At 53.9% G+C, this 16,046-nt stretch overlaps 1 protein-coding gene across 9 annotated transcripts in view; it reads right to left on the bottom strand.

Moving 5' to 3' along the window:
* Window positions 1–16,046, bottom strand: part of ANKRD11 (ankyrin repeat domain containing 11) — a 165,630-nt gene that overhangs the window by 52,249 nt on the left and 97,335 nt on the right. For 2 of the 9 annotated variants that reach the window (XM_082606344.1, XM_082606345.1), the window contains one exon: window positions 12,034–12,124. The exons of the other annotated variants lie outside the window; for them this stretch is intronic. The gene's annotated coding sequence lies outside the window, so the exon portion shown is untranslated. Of the gene's footprint in view, window positions 1–12,033; window positions 12,125–16,046 lie in introns of those variants that run through there. 9 annotated transcript variants of the gene reach the window in all.

Below are 16,046 nucleotides of genomic sequence, written 5' to 3'. Positions count from 1 at the left end.
AGCACACACAAAACATCCCGGTCAGTAATCGCACAATGCCCATTCTTTTCAAGGACACGGGACAATTGGTCATGAAAACTGGCCACACACAGCCCAGAGAGCAGTCTAACAAATCTGAAAGGACCAACTTCTTACACCACAATACAGTTTAGATGGGGGTGGGGGGGTGGAGAGACCACGGACACCTTAAATCTGAGAATTAAGAAATGCACTTCTAAGGACGAGGGTCAGAAAGGAAATCAGAGTGGGAATTAAAAGCCTTCAAAACTGGGGATGACAAAATGCTACACAGTAAACTGGGAAACACCAGTATAGTGGTTCTTAGAGGAAAATGTATTTATTTTCAACAGGTATCTCGATAAAGAGGCTTTCAAATCAGAATATACCTAAAAGCAGAGAAGGAACATGTGATAAAGGTAATTACACAAAACCAATAAAAAGCAAACGTGTAACAGAGCCCAAACAAAGTCAAAGGTGGATTTTCATGTTCATGACCCATAAAATAGGCAAGTTGAACGGCACAGGACGCGGTACTAGCGCAACAGGAGAGCAGGAAGGCGGGACCAGAGAGGGCGGGCTCTGTGGGCAGGGGCAGGGGGTCTCTCCGTGGTCCATGCAGTAGACAAGACAGGGCTCCCTGACACGGAAGGCGGCAGTCACTGGCTGTAAAGAGGAGATTCTATAAAGTTAATAAGTGTACATTACACACTCGTATCAGGTCAGTCAGGGTCAGCCAGAGACACAGACACACATATTAAGAGACTTACTGCAAGCAATCGGCTCGCAGGGTGGCAAGCACGGCCCCCCCGTGGGATCAAGCCACCTTTACTCCAGCCACTGACCACTGGCCACGGGGCAGGCGCCCCACAGCAGCACCTGGACCGCGTGGGCTACCTGGGCCCCAGAGTCTCCCACACACACTGCATGCATGCACACATGTAAGCACACACACAGAGAAGATCTCTTCTCCCGGCAGTGAAAACACGTTGTATGCTCTATCTTTTCTTATCAGTATTTCCTAATTTTCCACAATGCAGAGTATTGCTTCAGCAGTAAAGGTTATTCCTAAAAAGAGAACAAAAGAGACGCCAGCAGCAACCTATTGCACTTGGCATTAGGAGAGGACTCAGCTGTTCACACTGCAGTACCTGCAGCCACTGCGGGGACCCCTAAAACCTGCTCATCAGACTGAGGGAGCGCCTTCCGTTCTCACTTTGTAGTGTTTTATATTGTGAAGGGGTATGGAATTTTGTCACTTTTTTTTTTCGCATCTTTCGAGAAGATCTCACGGTTTTTCTTTTTTATTGCGTCAATATGGCACGTTACAGCGATTGATTTTTGAATGTTAATCCAAATGTGAGTTTCTGAGATAAACCCTACCTGCATTATTATCCTTTTAAATTGCTAAATCAATTTTGCTCCAAAGTAAGGATTTTCACAGCCATATTGACGTGGGAACTGGCTTGTAGTTTTCTCATCACATCCTCCTCTGATTCTGGTATCAAGGTTATCCTGCCTCACGGACAGGTGGAGAAGCCTGTGTATGACAGACATTCCCTGTTCTCTAAGGGGTGGTAGAAATCACCAGTGAGGTCACCGGGGACTGAAGGTCTCTTTGTGTCAAGATTTTAATTAAAAATTCAATTTCTTTAATAGATACAGGGCTACTCAGGTGATCCATTTCTTCTTGAGTGCGCTTAGGTAGTTTCTGTCTTTTAAGGAATTTGTCCATTTCATCTAAGTTGTCAAATTTATTGGCATAAAGTTGTTCATAAAATTCCCTTATCCTTTTAACAGCTACAAGATCATACTGATGTTCCCTCTCTTCCCACTGCGCCACCAGGAAAGGAGGCCCGAACGTATTTTTTTTTAAAACATATTACAATAAGTGAATTTAGCAAATTTGTAAAACAGGTCGCTACTGTAAAAAAATAAAATAAAATAAAAAATCAATTATATGTATATGCAGTACCAACAAACATTGGAAAATTGAAATTTTAAAAAAGCAAGATGGGGGCTTCCCTGGTGGCACAGTGGTTGAGAGTCCGCCTGCCGATGCAGGGGACACGGGTTCGTGCCCCGGTCCGGGAAGATCCCACATGCCACGGAGCGGCTGGGCCTGTGAGCCATGGCCGCTGAGCCTGCGCGTCGGAGCCTGTGCTCCACAACGGGAGAGGCCACAACAGTGAGAGGCCCGCGTACCGCAAGCAAGCAAGCAAGCAAACAAATAAATAAATAAAAGCAAGACGATTACAATAGCCCCCTGAAATTACTTAGGGATAAAATATGTGCAAGTCCTCTCTAAATACACGTAACATCCCATGTTGTTAAGATACTGATTCTCTCCAAATTCATCTACAGACTTAACACAGCCTCAATCAAAATCCCAGCAACTTTTTTTTTTTTGGTAGAAACTGATGACCTGATTCTGACCTGAACATGGAAAAGAAAAGCACACAGTGTAGCCCCAGCAGGGTTGACAAGAGCAATGTGGAAACACATTCACTACCTCATTTCAAGACTGACTACAAAGCTCCAGTCATGAGGACGGTGTAACACTGACCTAAGGCTGACATGCAGATCAGTGGGACAGAATGGGGAGCCCAGAAATGGACCCACGTATACATGCAGCTGATCTTCAGTAAAGGCACAGCCACCGCGTGGCAGACAGTCAGCTGGTCGGCAGGTGGTGCTGGAATAAGTGGATATCCTCACGTGCAAAAAAAAAAAAGAACAAAAACAAAAAACCTTTACCCTTATGCAAAAAGGATCTCAAAATGAATTGTAGAACTGAATATAAGAGCCAAAACCACCTAACTTCTAGAAGAAAACATAAGAGAAAATCTTGTGACCCTGGGTTAGACAAAGATTTAAGACCCCAAAAGCATGAAGTATCGGAAGAAAACTGTTAGCTTGGACTAAAATAAAAACTTTGGCTCTTCAAAAGATACTTAAGAGAATGAAAAGACAAGACACAAACTGGGAGAAAATATTTGCATGACATAAATCTGGTAATGGACTTGTGTCTAGAATATATAAAGAACTCTCTAAAGTATAGAATTATAGAGGATTCTTAGTAAGACAACCCAGTTCTTAAATGGACCAAAAAAAATTGATATGAAGGAATAGATACTTCACCAAAACAGCATACAAGGAACACACACACACACACACACACACAAGAAAAGACAGTCAACATCATTTGTCATTACGGAAACAGAAATTAAACCCACCACAGGGTACCACTAGAATAGCCAGAATTAGAAAGAACGACCACACCCAGTGACAGTGAGGCTACGGCGCAACTGGACGGACTCTCATTCACTGCCAGTGGGAACACAAAATTGTACAGTCACTGTGAAAAACAGCGTGACAGGTTCTTTAAAAGTTAACCATTCCCCTACCGGAAATCCCAGCTCTGGGCATTAACCAAAATGAAAGGAAAACACAGGCACAGTGTCTGTAAACAGCTATTCACAGCAGCTCTGATCATAACAGGTAAGAACTGGAAACAGTGCAACGTCTGTAGACATTGACAGGTGCCACGTGGAACCCGTGGGATGGGCGCTGAGTGGAAGGATGAACGGAGCAGCGTGGTTCCGTTCACAGCAAAGTCTAGAGAAAGAAAACCTATAGTGACCAAAGCACACCGGTCATCTCCTGAGCCGAGGGGATGGGACGAAGGTGTTGGCTTTGAAGAGGCACTTTGGAATGACAGAGATTTCTGCGTCAGGATTGTGGTGGTAGGTACGTGGCTCCGAAGATTTGTTAAACTCTGCGTACTGTATACTTAAAACTGGTGCATTTCGTTGTATTTAAACTGTGTCTCAACAAAGCACGCAAAGAGCGGGGGCAGGAGAGGCTCTGAAGACAAAGGTCCAACCACCTCTTTAAGAGGACTTTTGCTGTGAAGGGGAAAGGGTGTAGCTGGCAGTGCAGTGGGTTTGGAGGGTTCGGTGAAGAAGGGGAAAGGACAGCAGCTTGCGTGCCCATGCGCACTCCACGCTCAGCCCTCCAGCGACAAGCAGGGGGCTCGGGGAGGGGAGGGGGCTCCTGGAAGCCCCACAGGAGCGGGAGCCAGGGTCCGGGGCACAGCAGAGGCCCGGCCGAGGCCTGGGGGGCTGGGAAGGAGGCCACCTCTCTCAGCTCAGCACGTGAATGGCTGCTGCTACGAGCACACATGCAGTCTCACTTAAAACAGGATCAGACCACACTTCTTAAATGAAACATCAGATATAATCTCTTTAACATGGCTGCAAGTTACGTTCCGCACACCTGGGTTCTTTCCGTGTTTCTGCCGTCACAGACAACGCATTCCTGACACATGCCCAGGTGCACACGCGCGTGTTTCTCTGTGGTAGCAGAGTGTATGATTCCAGCACACGCAGGATCCAGAAGAGGCAAATCCTCAGAGATGGAGAGCAGATGGGTGGCTGGCCAAGGGCGGGAGAGGGGTGGGCAGCCATGACCAAGGGGCGCGGCTTCTTGCTGAGGTCGCGAGAATGTGCCCAGGCAGCCATGGGGACACAGAGGCTAGGCGGGGCTGTGTGGTGTGCCGACTGTATCTCAGCAAAGTTGTTACCTTCTTCAAAAATAACCACGAGACGAGGATCCCTAGAGATGGATGGGTCAAAGAGACAGGGCTTGTGACCGGCGGGCCACCGCGCACCTCAGCAGAGCCCCGGCGCCCGCGGCCCCTGCAAGAGGGCTCCTCGCACTGCCATCAGGGCAGCCCCGCCGACACCGCACAGCCATGCCACCACCTCCCCCCGGGGCTGCAGAGTGGCCGGCGAGGCCTGTGGCCGGGGCCATCTCTGCCCCACCTGTCCGGACCACACGGCAGCTGATCTTCGGAAAGCCCAGCTCCGGCCACGCTACTCCTCAGCACGGACACCTCCCGTGGTGGCCCGTCCAACGGATGACCAAGCCTGCACGCCGAGCCCCACCGGGCCACACAGGGTGCCAGGCACTCAGAGGAGCCCGCTGGGTGGCCACCCCCACCCCGCCCCCGGACCCCAAGCCTCTTTCACACCCTGCGGCTGCTCAGCAAAGGGGACCATTGGAACCAGCTTACTTTTAATCGCGTGTTTGGAGGAAGGAGGTGGAATGATTAAACCTTAAGTATAGAAATATTACTGTTACAGGGCTTATTTACTTCATGCGAACACACACGTACAATTATAAAACAAGAGAAAGTAAACAGGAAGCTTCTACCTGTCTCTGAAGAGCATCTCGAAGGGCCACAAGCGCTAGCAGGAGACTCCTCACAAACGAACACCAGTCCCGGGCAGCCAGACAGCGCTGGGTACAGGCGGCGCTTCTAACACCAGACACACGGCCAACACAACGGCACACCCGGCGGCACTGCGACACCAGAACGAGGCCCTGAGCGCGCTGCCAGGCCGGCAAGATGTGCGGGGGCCGGGCGGGGCCTCCTCAGCTGGGCGCCCCTCTGTAAGGACAGGCAGGGCCCCGCGCCACCCCCGCCAGGGGACAGCCCGCCCCCGCCCTCACGGTCCACCCGCCGCGTCATTTCACTGCTTCTCAGTAACACGTGGCACCGTGGCTGAAACACACACCTCCCCTCCCGCACGTCCTGCGAGGCGTGCCTCTTCAAGGGTTAACCTCACGTGCGGCAAACAAACAAACGCTCTTGTTGAAGCACGATGTCTGACCCTAGGATTTGACAGCGTCCTGTTGCCTGCTCCCTCTGAATTTAAGTGAAAGGAAACTCTGAGAAATGACTTCATGACTTCATGAATATTAGACAAGTCACCAAATGCTTCAGAGGCTGAAGACGGTCAGTATTTCAGCAGGCGGAGCCTGGCCGAGCAGCACCGACCCTGTGAGGCAGCTGGTCTCCTGCACCACCAGCCCCATCACCAGGGAAGGTGCCGGGGCCACCACAAGCTCGGACAGAGGGCCGGGTGGGCCCGGGCAGCCCACCGCGGGGCTGTAGGAACCAGGTGGTTGATCCACCTGCAGCTGCTCTGTCATCTAGGTGTGGCAGGGTGACATGGCAAGGTCCGTTCTATTTCCTTTAAGAATGAAAAGCCCCGGGCTTCCCTGGTGGCGCAGTGGTTGAGAGTCCGCCTGCCGATGCAGGGGACACGGGTGCGTGCCCCGGTCCGGGAAGATCCCACATGCCGCGGAGCGGCTGGGCCCGTGAGCCATGGCCGCTGAGCCTGCGCGTCCGGAGCCTGTGCTCCACAGTGGGAGAGGCCACAACGGTGAGAGGCCCACGTACCGCAAAAAAAAAAAAAAGAATGAAAAGCCCCGATGGCAGGAGGGGGCAGTGGGGGATGGACCCTCAGAGTTCCAAGGGGTTCAGAGAGCGACGTGCTGCAGATTCACTAGAATACATGAAGGAAAGCTCGGGGTCGCAGTTTGTTTCCATCTAACAACATTAGAAAAACCTAAAGGTTACCAAGTCTTCCCGGGCAGGTGGACACTGGCTGTGTGTGTAGCCGCCCGTGACCCCAAGGCCAGCACCACATCTGAAGGAGGCGTGAGGGGCAGCGGACCCCCACCCTTCCGCTCGCTCCCAGCTTCCTCCCAGCCCAAGCGGGACTGGCTGCCCCCTCGGCAAGCCTGCAAGGATCACACACAGGAGCAGCCACAGCAGGGAAGAGCTGATGGTTCCACTTCTGCTATTTTAAAAGCAAAGTTTCTGTTCCCACTTCTGGTATTTTAAAAGCAAAGGTTTGTTTTTGTTTTTTTCCATAATGAACAAAAGAAAAAGCAAAGACGCTTATTTTTACTTAGTCTTAGAATAAGCAGAGACACACTGAGAGTGGGTAGTTTCTTAAGGACCGATTCACAATGAGCACTCGTGCTCCACTCAACGGGAGGCAAGGCCCCTTGTGGAACTGTCTCGTGGAGCCATTAAATAACCCCAAGAAATCAGGAGACGGTGATCAAAGATCATTCTCATCCACAGCAGGGAGATCCGTGACTTGCCCAAGATCACAAGAAACGGAGCTCAGAGAAGTGGCCAGGCCTCTCCTGGCTAATGCCTCCGCACTGGAGCTGGTGCGCACTGGCCCTGAGCAGAGGGGCAGGCCCAGGGCAAAGACGAGAGCCAGGCTGACCCCGCCCACTGGAGGGGCGGCCCCACCCACCAGAGGGACACAGCCAGTGTGAGCCTGTGTGGTGAGCTTTTAATAAATAATTCAAGGCCCCGCACGTTACTGCTGCAGAGAGCAAACAGATGACGGCAAAGGCATTTTGAAAACCTTACCATGAGCTGGGGCTGCTTTTCACTAACAAAGCACAGTATTTTTTTTATTCTCAAGTTTCTGATCCTTACCTTTTAAAAAATATGACATTATAGATTGCAAATAACAGTCTGTTGTGAATTTTTAAAAATTACTTATTACTGATTCTCAACAACTCCACATGAGACGTCTCCTGTTAAGGGAGTGAAATGGAAACTTCCAGTGATGAGCACAGGCTTCCCAGGCCGCCATCGACTGGACCCGGGGCCACTGGCTGTCAGCTGACCTTGGTCAGAAGAGGAAACAAGCTCAGGAAGCTGGAAGGACCGGAACAGGCCTTACAGCCAGGACGCAGTCAGGAGTCAGGAGCACGGTCCCAGAACGACACTGCTGATTCAAGTGCCAGCTCTGTGAGAAAGGCACAGTGCAATTCTGGAGACCTCCCCAAAAGGACATTTTGCACATAACAGATGTCAAGAGAAGCCAGGGTGCCACTTCCCAGGGCTGCTCCGAGGCCCTTCAGCCGTCATCTCCAAGGAGTCAACTCCTGGACCCCTGGTACACTGCTGGTGAGAATGTAAAACAGTACAGCTGCTGTGCAAAACAATATGGCAAGTCCTCCAAGAGTGCAGCTGAGAACTACCACGCGACCCAGCAATTCCACTTCTGAGCATACACCCTCCCCCAAACGAGAGCAGGGTTTCAGAGCGATATCTGCTCCGCCATGTTCACAGCAGCGTTACTCACAAGAGTCAAACACAACATGGAAGCAACCCAAGCGTCCATCGACAAATGAATGGATGGAAAAAAATGTGGTTTATCTCTACAATGGAATATTCATTATTCGGCCTTAGAAAGGAAGGAAATTCTGCAGTGCGCTACCACACAGACTTCAGAACACTGAGGACGTTATGCTCAGTGAAATGAGCCCGTCACAGAAAGACAAACACTATAAGATTCCACGGATGTGAGGTCCTTGGAAAGTGTCAAACCCACAGAGACACACAGTAGAGAGGATGACAAGGGGCCGTCTGTAACCGCTGGCATCACAGCCCATCCCGGCCCGCCCCCTTCCCCCCGAAAAGATGGCCCTCTCCTCCTCAGAGGGGGAGCACAAACTCCAGGCAAAGGCCTGCCGTACCCACGCTCAGGTCCTCTGGCCCCAGGTCCTCACCAGGGTGACCCCTGCAAGGGAGGCAGGAAGGGGCCATGCCCGTGACAGAGTAAACCAGGGGTTCACCGCAGCCAGCCCCCTGGACCCCTCTGTGGGGAGGGCCCACGGCTGTTCCTGCTTGTGGCGGCATCTGGGAGGTCAGAGCAGAGAGCAAGCCTGGCCGGCACTCCAGGGGAGGGGGGCCCTGGGGTGGGGCCGACGACACCTCACCCCTCCCCCAGCAGCCCTCTCCTGCTCGCCAAGCTGGAGGCTCCATTCAGGGCAACCTTCCTTTCTATTCTTTTTGTAAAGAACACTGGGGTGATGGGACTTCCCTGGTGGCACAGTGGTTACGAATCCGCCTGCCAATGCAGGGAACACGGGTTTGATCCCTGGTCCAGGAAGATCCCACGTGCCGCAGAGCAACTAAGCCTGTGTGCCACAACTACTGAGCCTACGCTCTAGAGCCTATGTGCCACAACTACTGAGCCCGCACACCACAACTACTGAGCCCGCACGCCACAACAACTGAAGCCCGCATGCCTAGAGCCCGTGCTCTGCAACAAGAAAAAGCCCGCACACTGCAACTAGAGAAAGCCTACACATAGCAATGAAGACCCAATGCACTCAAAAAAATAAATAAAATGAATCTAAAAATAAAAGAAGAAGAAGAACACTGCGGGGAAAGTAACGAGAAGCAGGAAGTCCTTTATAACACAAGTCAGGCATCATTACTACGCTCAGCTTCTGACATCTACCTTTAAAAATGGTCCTGTGGGGCTTCCCTGGTGGCGCAGTGGTTGAGAGCCTGCCGATGCAGGGGACGCGGGTTCATGCCCCGGTCCGGGAAGATCCCACATGCCTCGGAGCAGCTGGGCCGTGAGCCATGGCCGCTGAGCCTGCGTGTCCGGAGCCTGTGCTCCGCAGCGGGAGAGGCCACAACAGTGAGAGGCCCGCGTACCGCAAAAAAAAAAAAAAAAAAAAAAACAAAGGTCCTGTGGACTTCCCTGGTGGTCCAGTGGGTAAGACTCCACACTCCTAATGCAGCGGGCCCCAGTTCAACCCCTGGTCGGGGAACTAGATCCTGCATGCCGTGACTAAGAGCCCGCAAAACCAAATAAATAAACATTAAAACAAAAACCCAAACAAAAACCGGTCCTGTGGCTGGTTCTTTTCCTCCCGTGAGACCAGGCCCACTCCCACCATCACAGGCCCCCGGGACTTCTCCAGGCAGGGCGCCCAGAGCTATGTGCCCTCCTCGAACACCACCAGGGACAAGCACATCCACAGCCTTGGGTCCCAAAGACCGCCACCCCCACCCCTGCCCACTGCTGGTTTTCGCGACGAAGAAACTGAGGGATCAGATGCAACTTCTAACCCCTCGTCATGGGTCACTACGAAGGGCTGAGCTCTTGCCCACGTCAGCGCGGGCTTCACGCCACCCACACCCGCTTCCTGCTTCTACGCGTGTGCAGCGCAGCAGCGGCGCGGGTGGCAGTGCAGGTGCGCCTCGGCCACCGGTACTGGGTTTCCACGCTGGGTTCGTCACTGGCACCTGGGAGCGACCTGGGTAAGACCTTCCCGTAACGACTGTTCCCGCGGGCCTCGCTCAGAGGTCCCGTTTCAGCTGAAGTGGGTGTTCAGAAAGCCTGCCTCAGCTTTACCAGCAGGGGGACCAGCGGGGGCACCTGCGTGGACGTTCTCTAAACTTCATCTCTTAAGGCAAGAGCAGCCCGGCCCAGAGGCTTCCGTGCTGGGAGGGCGCCGCGCCCGCGCCCCCACCCCCGCCGACACCAACGCTCGCTCCCTGCAGGTCTCAGAAGGTGATGCTCTGAAAGCCCCAGAGACGGAAGAAGAAAGGCAGCCTCGGACAATGGACAACCAGACGGCCTGACACCAAGGCACTTTCCCGGGTCGATCGCCAGCTTAACTACCTGGACACACGGGTGCCGCCCGCAGCCAACTTCACAGACATCAAACGTGCCCGGCGTGCTCTGCCCGAGACGGGCGCTCGCGGCCGACACGGGCGAGCACGCGGCAGGCCTGGACGCCAGCCTCCCTGAGCCAGCAGACGCCATGTCTCTCTGAGAGTTTTACTTTTAGGGTTAGTATCTGCACCCCCCTCCTTTCTTTAGACTAAGATTCTGGAACGTTGTTCACAGCCATTTAAACCTCTGCTAGTAAAACACAAGAGGACGGCCAGCTGAATGAGGATGCAGGTGCCATCAACTCTGCTTCTCCGAAATACCGCAGACGACCAAACACGGCATACAAGGAAACAACGGTGACCGGATGTGCGTGACCCTCACAGGCAGCAGACGGCACCCCCTCCACCTGCGATGCAACACCCGCCCAGCTGTCCATCCACAGGCAGGAGGGCTGGGCGATGACGGGAGGCCCGTGTCCCACACGCGAGCCCTTCTCCACGCGCCCCGAGGTCCCCACAGCGCCACTGCCCGTGTCCTCCCTTGAGGACGCCTCCGGAAAACACAGCCTAGAGACCAGACCACGGGCGCAGCCCACACACACCACCGTGCCGCCAGGAAGCGAGTGCCAGGCACCAAGGGCTCAGGATTCTTTCTTATTTTCAGCGAAGACCAAAGAAGATCACCTAGGAGCCCGCTACTGCGGACACCGCACCAGACCTTCCCTGCCAAGGGCCTCCCACCTCCTCCCTCGGGTCCAGCGTCTGGACGGTCCGCTAGGCCCACACCCCAAGGCCAGGCCGCCAGAACCCTTCCTTGTGTTTCAGCGCCTCCTATGCCACAAAGGCCACCGTCCGCCCCTCCGCCCCTCACCCTGAAAGTGTAGCTGGACGGTAATTTCTCAAGAGCCACCTGCATCCACCTTCACACCCACAGGGAAAGGCACAGCACCCCCTCAGTGGTGGAGAGGAAGATGGGACGGCACTCACCGCGGTTTTGCGTAAAAGCCACAAAATCCCAAAGTGCGTGCCACAGATGCCAAAAGCAGCATCGTGGATTTTCGCCACCCCGACCAGCAAGCCTGGAGTGAGCAGCAGTTATGCTGCGCAACAAGACTCCAGAGCTGCGCCTCAAACCAAAGGCCCGCAGGCCGGGGTCCGCCTCTGGCCGGTGCTGGCACTCCAAGAATCCCCGTCCCTCCGGGTACAAGGGCAACACAGCTTGAATGGCAGTGAAAAGGCTTCCAGGGACAGCCACCCTCGGGCAAAATGAACTGCAGAAAGCCTAGAGTATGCACGTCACCAACATTCAGCTGCCTCATCTAATGGACAAGGGGTGTGTGTGTGTGCGTGTGTGCGTGTGCGTGTGTGTGTGTGTGTTGAGGAGCTATGGAGAGAAGAGGAACAGAGTCACATACACCAAGAACTCCCACAAGAGAGACAGGCCTAGAGCCTGACCCACACAGCAAGGCCTGTGGCCAGCCTCACGGCACTGAGCTATGCCTCCCGGGGCAATGCAGCCCACTACGGCACAGAGTGAGTTATTCCAAGCCTGGGCCCCATGCCTGAGCTGCTCAGCACCACCCACTCACCTCCTCCCTGTGGGCCTTCCCTTCTTCCTCCAAGTCTGAGGCCCTCTCCACACAGGTGGGGAGCGCCGCCTGAGGCCCGCCCAGGCCCCAGGGCACACCCCCACAGTTACAGCTGAAAACATTTAAAGTGTTATCTTCTTTACTTACACACAGGTCAAATCCCATGGTATCCTCATCAGCAGGGAAGCGCCCACCACCAGAAGGCTCCACCCAGCAGCACCAGGGCAGTGTCCTGTGTCTATTTAGAACCAAATCAAAGAGATAACAGTCGCAAAATGAAGCACAACACTGAGGCCTGAAGGAAATGAAACACAATAAATATTCACCACACATAACCCAAATCCAATTTGGGAAAATATATCTATCAATATTTATTTAAGACATACAATATTTCCAGGCTAAAGAATTCTGGTCAGAAATAGGTAGATTTTCGGGATTTCCATGGGGGCGCAGTGGTTAAGAATCTGCCTGCCAACGCAGGGGACATGGGTTCGAGCCCTGGTCCGGGAAGATCCCACATACCGCGGAGCAACTAAGCCCGTGTGCCACAGCTACTGAAGCCGGCGTGCCACAGTTACTAAGCCTGTGCTCTAGAGCCCGTGAGCCACAACTACTGACCCCACGTGCCACAACTACTGAGCCTGCGCTCTAGAGCCCATGCTCCGCAACAAGAGAAGCCAGCGCAATGAGAAGCCCGCACACCACAACAAAGAGTAGCCCCCCACTTGCTGCAACTAGAGAAAGCCTGCGTGCAGCAACAAAGACCCAATGCAGCCAAAAATAAATAATTTTTTTAAACTTAAAAAAAAAAGGTAGATTTTCATTCCAATTTTTTTCATTCACTCTACAATCTGAAGCATTGTATAGTGAATAAAAAAATCTCTAAATTTACCCTGTAATTTGACAATGCATACAAATTTGTTAATATGCTTAAATGCCAAGCAAGGGTTAAGACAGTCTTATAAAGTTTTGAAATCTCTTTTAAAAAAAAGAAAAAGAAAGAAAGAAAGAAGGCAAGAAAGAAAGAAAGAAAGAAAGAAAGAAAGAAAGAAAGAAAGAAAGGGAAAAACCACGCTTACGTTGTCTACAATTCTGTGTCCAGAATTTAGGGAAATCAACCCAAATTTTCTTTGCGTTCTATTAAATTCACATGCAATCTCTGTGCCAAGCCTGGCTCAATACTTCTACACACCAAACAGCCTACACTTACTTCTGTCACACACCCCAGCGTAGTCTGGGTAACGGGCCACCAGGTTCCCACCCCTGCCCATCAGGGAGGGGAGGGAGCCTCTTCCCCAGCGCCTGGGCCCCAGAGGTCTCGGGGGACACTCCGGGCAACCCACCAGCTTTGTCACTGCAGTGACCTCTGGCAGGACCAGCAGAAAGACCACCCAGATGGGGTGACCTCTCGGGAGGGCGGGGTGTCTGCCGGCCAAGAGACCCTGCAATGCACGGTGGCTACTGGACTTTCTGGAACTTGCCTTCCCGAACACCCCAAGCTCGTGCACGGTGTGCTTGCCCCCAACTCCTCCCGCTCTGCGTCCGCGGACACAGGGGACCGTGCTCAGGGGAGCCCAACACAACCCTGTCTTTGTGACAAATCAGCTGCAACTTGCCTGCAACCAGCAGACTCTTGCTAAAGACTGCGGCTCCCAACCCAGCCCCTTCCCAGCTGTGCCACGTGGGTGCTGGCACGTGCTCACAGGCAGGTCAGTGACACTTAACGGGACAGAACCCACGACGCCAGTTTAACAGAGCAAGTCCCCGGAGCTGGCCCCCCAGCTCTGGGTACCCCACATGCCAAGCCTGGTCCCGGGAGGCTGACCCTGGGGAGGGCCAGACGGAGGCCCTTTGGCCTCTGCAAGCTGCGCTGTTGTGAACAACTCGTTATAAACGTGGAAACCACCCGTATCCATCTGGCTGTACAAACTCAGGCCACAAATACAAACGCTGGCCTGTGGCCAACCAGCGTGCAGCCCAAATCCCTCACCGCCCCCCACTGGGGCCCTCCACCAGGAGACCCAACAGAGCCCGCTGCCACCGCGGGCCTCCAATGGCCAGGAGCACCTCACTCCCGGCACCGTGCACAGGGACACTGAGAGCACCCAGCCCGGCCCAACATCCAACACCACCCTGGGGTCCCAGCGTGTGCGGGCTCCCCAGACTCACGGGCCGGGGCTGAGCCCAGGGCCCCTGCTCTGCAGAGTGAGCTTCCTCGGGGGCCAAACCTGAGACCGCCCTGCACGGCAACCCAAGGAAACCAGAGGGGGCTCCGGCTTTCAGACCAACCCCCCCAGATGCGTGGCTGCCCGAGGCAACCCACGGCCCCCGCACGCTGCCCTCAGGGGTGCCTCCCCGCCCACCAACGTCCTGATGACGACAGGTGGCTGCACACGTGTCACACCCCCATGCCACCTCCCTCAGACCCCAGTCCAGAGCTTAGAAAGCACCTCCTAGACACACATCGTACGCTACTACTCACTCCTTATTTTGGACTAAAACCAGTTCTCTTTGAGGGAAGTAACATTAAAACAGTAATCCAAAGCTAGAGAGCACTTGTAAATTCCTTGTTTCATTCATACGGAAGCAGACAGACTTGTTGTGTGTTAGATGTTCCTCATCTGCTACTGGGCGCCCCGCTGGGGCCCAACAGTGAGCCCCACATGGAGAGATTTCTCTGGAAGATGCTGCACCTGCAGCAAACATCTCTGTTCACCAAGGGGCCCTTCCCTGGCTCCCAGTTCTGTTCACAAGGCCTGCGTTCAGCGGTGTCACCAACAGGCCCTCAAACCAGCTTCCGACACCCCTTTCAACACACATCTTGTCCAGGCTTTTCTCTTTAGCACTGTATCTTGCTCTCAAATTAATTCCTTGCTCAACAGGAAACTTCCGAGCAACGGAAACCCACAGGCCAGGGGCAGCAGGATGGCAGCAGAGCAGCCTAGTGTCTTCCAGAAGGACGTGGCCGCCGGCGGGCGAGCCCCGGAAGGCCTCCCTCAGCCCCCTCGGCCCTGGCAGCGCACGCCGGACTCGGCAAGATGCGCAGGCACCCCAACCTCCACGGGCTTCCCCAAAGAGAACGTGACTCTCTCACCACCAAAGGCTCCGGTCACAGTAAAGAGCAGAGCGACATGTCCACTCCTGGAGTAGCCTGAGACACACATGCACGCACACACAAACCTCTGTGCTCGTGTCTGCAGCTGCACGGTTCACAGCTGCCAAGGGGAGGAGACGATTCAGGGGTCTGTCGACTCACGAATGGATCCCCAAGGTGTGGTACTGCCACACGGTGAACTACGCCTCGGCCACAAAAAGGAACGGCGCCCCGCTACACGAGAGGCGGGTGAACGACAACACGACGCTCGCGGAAGCTCCCAGACACAGAGGACGTTCATGGGCAGATCCACAGAGATGGGAAGCAGGGCAGCGGTCACAGGTGACAACAACATCAGAAGGTCCCCGTGGTGCGGGAGCTGCTCTCGTGTCCTGACTGTGGCGCTGCACACAGGGGGCCCAGGACACACACACACACACATCTAGGTGACAACAGGGCGGTCTGAGGAAATCAGAGGACTTGACCACAGCCAGTATGCTACCCTGGTTGTGATGTTGTCCCGTTTTGCAAAATGTTGCCATGAGAGAAACCAGGCCAACTGTACAAGGCTCTCTGTGTTATTTCCTACGCTTGCATGTGACTCTACAAAGATCTCAAGAAAATCAACACACACACACACACACACAAGCCACAAGGAGCCAGTGCATCTCGACACCCAGGCACCACGAGCACACAACCCCCAGCCCCACCAATAGGTCCCAGCTGAGGGCTTGAGCTCTGAGAGGCTGGGGACGTCCCCCAGGCTCAGCCCACGCTATCGAGAGCAGAAAGCAAAACCTTGTTTAGATTCAAGCGTCAGGAAGAGCAGGGAAAGGGAGGGGCCATTTCAATCAGGTGTGGTGAGAAGGGATTGGTGGTCAAAGCGCTATAATCAGTAAAACCAGCTTCTCTCCCTTTGCAAGAATCCATGTGCTTGGGCTTCCCCGGTGGCACAGTGGTTAAGAACCTGCCTGCCAACGCAGGGGATGTGGGTTCAAGCCCTGGTCCGGGAAGATCCCACATGCCGCGGAGCAACTAAGCCCGTGTGCCACAGCTACTGAGCCTG

This window comes from Mesoplodon mirus, assembly GCF_964341445.2.
Source record: "Mesoplodon mirus genome assembly, chromosome: 19".
Classification (NCBI taxonomy): domain Eukaryota; kingdom Metazoa; phylum Chordata; class Mammalia; order Artiodactyla; family Ziphiidae; genus Mesoplodon; species Mesoplodon mirus.
The sequence above is the reverse complement of the archived record's forward strand: the minus strand, read 5'-3'. Positions and strand labels throughout refer to the sequence as shown.